This window comes from Buceros rhinoceros, unplaced genomic scaffold, assembly GCF_000710305.1.
Source record: "Buceros rhinoceros silvestris isolate BGI_N320 unplaced genomic scaffold, ASM71030v1 scaffold379, whole genome shotgun sequence".
Taxonomy (NCBI): domain Eukaryota; kingdom Metazoa; phylum Chordata; class Aves; order Bucerotiformes; family Bucerotidae; genus Buceros; species Buceros rhinoceros.
This window is the reverse complement of record NW_010429519.1, coordinates 18178-21975: the sequence shown is the minus strand read 5'-3', so window position 1 is coordinate 21975 and position 3798 is coordinate 18178.

Below are 3798 nucleotides of genomic sequence, written 5' to 3'. Positions count from 1 at the left end.
CAGAGCGGGGCAGGAGCGTAATGAGTTTATCGTGAGAGGACTGAAGTACCCGGAGCCTGACTGCACAAAGGCTGGGAAGCCAAGGGTGAACTCTGATTTCAGGCATGTCTTGTGCTACATGTTTAGGTATAAACTGCAGATCTACTGTGCTTGATGTTACTAGGCAGTGGTGGAAACCCCAAAGCGTCCAGACACTGGACTGAATGAAGACTCTTGTTCAGATTTCACAGCATAACAAATTTCATGCAGGCTATGGAAGAGCAGAGACATCTGCCGTGAAATGATGTCACTGTTCAATGGGGGGTTCTTCTTCCTGCTGTGAAATCTGCTGTAAACATATGCTGAAGTACAGAGCCATTGTAGGACTCCACGAAACCGAATGAATTGCACTTTATTTTATATATATATATTCATTCACAGCATGGAGAATCTTGACAGTTTATACTGTGAATTTGTTTCAGCACTAGTAAGGGAATCTGACTGGAATAAATCTATAATTTATGGGCTTTGCACATTGAGTCTGGAGAAGTTGCATACCCCGACAGCACATGTTGCACATACAAGGAAGCACCTCTGAAAAAGTGGGGGGTTTGTCAGTGAAGAAATTATTCATTTCTATTTTATGGAAATTACTATATTTTTCTTGTGAGGTATCTGATCCACAGTACTGATTATAGGTGGTGGCAGGAGCGGGGGATTGTGTAACACAGTCCAGAACGGCAGTGGAAGGTGTCGGTGTGGTGTGTTTTCCCTTTGGCTAAAGCCAGCTGCAGTTGGGATTCTCTAACTGGCAGCTGCTCCGCGCTGGCACTTTGGCGTCAAATCTTAGAAAACAGCAGCTTTTGTTTTGCCTAATACATGGCGTGTCCCCTAACACTCCTGAGCTCACTAGTGGAGTTTTTACGGTCTAGTGGAAGCAAAAGCAGCGATTTCCATACGATTCGCTTGCTGAAGTAAGTGTGTACATGAGGAAGAAGAGTCTCCAAAGTCCAATCCAGGTTGATATTGCACATAGCCTCAGCTGAGAGGTGCCAAACAGCGTTCATTAAGCTGTCACATCCGTTAAGATGATTTTTCTCCCCTGCTCACACTGTTTCCAAGCCAGCAGCACCATTTTGCTTCTGCGTGGCCTAGTCTGTTTGCTCAGAGCCACATACGCACGCAGGGTTTGTGCACATTTGCCATGGTTACACGTGCAGCAATTTGCTCTCGCTGCCAGCCCAAATTCCTCGTTAGCCATTTGCATATTCAGTGTCGAAATGCGAACTGTGGATCTGCACACGAATCTGACATGCAAGTGCACGTTTGTTTCTGGAAGTGTGAGACTTCTATTTTTGGTCTGGTTTTGCTACTAAGATTTTTAATTGACTGCTTACTTATCTGCTGGGAGGAATAAAGCTCAAGAATGTATTTAGAATCTTAAACCTGTGTTGTCTGAGCAGTTTTTCTAAACATATCATGCTACAGGACTTCTTTCTTTTTTTCCCCCCCTCCTTGTTGATTCAAAGAGCTCTCTGCTCCTCGCAGAGCTGAACCACACACTGGTGGGGGTCTGACCTCTGCTTCTAGGTTGACCAGAATGCAGTCCGCTGCTTAGCAGAGGGTCCGTGTGAAAATCAGACTTTGTCTTTGCCCTTTGAGACAGCAGTAGACTTTATTACCCTCTAGTTACCCATCAGCTATACTTGGTTTCTCAGCTTGAGCATCTCAAGCCCAGGAGCTGGCTGAAGTCTCTGGGAGCTTCTCCTGCCCCTGGCAAGCAGACCTTGATCTAGACGCTTTAAACTGGGCTTAGTGCTGAAAACACAAACCAGCCTCTGTTTTCTGTTGTTGCTCCGGTGAGAGGCGTCACCTGCGCCCTAGCAGAAGGCTGTACCCACAGACCCGCCCCCGGGTAACGGCTGTCGGCGATCACTGGTCGTTCCCTGCCCTCTGCCGGCAATTAGCGATAGTGCTGCGGCACCTAATGAGCCGGTGGCTGGGAATCATTCTGCCCGTTACACTGAGGCAATTAACTGATACAGCTAGAACTAATGAAATCACTTGGAAGCAATTAAATTGAAGAAAATGTCTGCGGTTTAATTTAAAAGCAATCATCTAAAACTTAATATTACATTTGTCGAAACTTGGCATGAAGACAGCTTTGTTCTCTCTCAAAATACGCCCTAACGTCCTGATTCCAGAACCAACAGAAGGAGCTTTCACCGTCACTTCAGTGACCAGTGCTCAGTTACCAATACACCGACTTTTCTGTGCAGTCATTTCACAGTTTGGATTTCTTCATTTAAAGTCATATGCCTAGAAAGGAAAATTTGTGTCCGCACTGTCTTGCCTTGCAGTCACTTCAGAGCATTTCCTATTTCCTCAGGCCCGTATCAAACTCCAGTCACCTTTCCAGAGGTACTGGCACCAGGAGGTACAACGCAGACGTTTTCCCTGCCACCCTGGGCATGTTGCCCCTCAGACCCCCGAGTGATCCCTTGCTTTGGTGGAACACAGCTCACAGAGGGCCCTGGCTGTGGGGCACCTCCAGCGGTTCTGAGTTTTTCTTTCTGTCCATGGCAAACCGAAAACCAAGCGAACAGCAGAGCGCAGCCCTGCGCTCAGCACAGCAGGCACCGGTCGCTTTGTGGAGGTGAAGCTGTCCTTCCAGAGCCCCTTCACAGAACCACCGTTAACAGAAATTAAACTCCAAGGACAAATTTTCCCCAAAGGCTCATATTTGTAGACAATCTAACCGCTGCTACCCTCAGCCAAGCCCGCTGTCCTGACAGGAGCGGAGAGGGAGGCAGCAGAAGAACGACATGTGCGCTTGCCTGCATTTATGCAAAACCCACATTTTACTGGCCACGGCTGCCCTGAAAGTGGCCCCAGTGACTGCTCCTGGGAGGACATGGCCCTGCCAGGGCCTGGAACACACAGAGAGGAACAGCCTTTGGGTGAAGCCACTGGATAAACTAAGACAGAGGCTCAAGTCACACACTGCCCATTTTGCCGGTGCCAGCTGCAGGATGCTGCCTTGCCCGAGTCCAGCCCCCGGCGCAGCCGAGGCTGGTGGGACACGATGCTGCTTTGAGGAGCACGGCCCCGTCCCCAGGACGGGTGGGAAGGCTGTGTGGGCACACCCCACTGCTTTAGTTCACCCCTGAACTCCCTGTCAAACCTAAACCCCTGCCAGGCCGGGTCTCTCCCCAGAGGGGCAGGCGGGTACCGCTCCCTGCTCACCCTTCCAGGCACGGCCGCAAAGGAGAAGGTGTCCTGGAAATGCTGCTGCTCTGCAGGTTATTAATGGAGCCACGGGGGGAAAATGCATGTCCCAGAGCCTGACAGTACTGCCGGCGGCGGGCACAGAAATCCCAGGGGCTACTGCCCTGTGCAGTCGGATTAGAACAAAAAAGATTTTATAACACCGATGGGTGTGAAACCATGGGACGTGGGCAGAAAATCATCCCAGAACGGGCCTTCTGGCACTGCCCTATGGCTGTAACTGGCCTCTGCCCGCTTGCTTTTCAAAGGGAATCGCTCCTTGAGAAAGGTTTCTTCTGCGGGTTCTCTGGCTCAGGCAGGGCTTCTGATAACCACGTATTGCTTAACCACGTACAGACCAGCAGAGCACACGTGTCTGCACTTCCCTCAGCACCTCCGGCCTCAGGAGGCTGATGGAGCTTTGAACACGACGGCTGTGTGAAAATAAAGCCATCACTGGGAAAGGCACGTGCGCTCTCGCTCAGCCAGCACCCAGTGCTGAACGCAGTGACTGCAGCACGCCTGCCCCAGCCCCAGCCCACGACAGGGCAG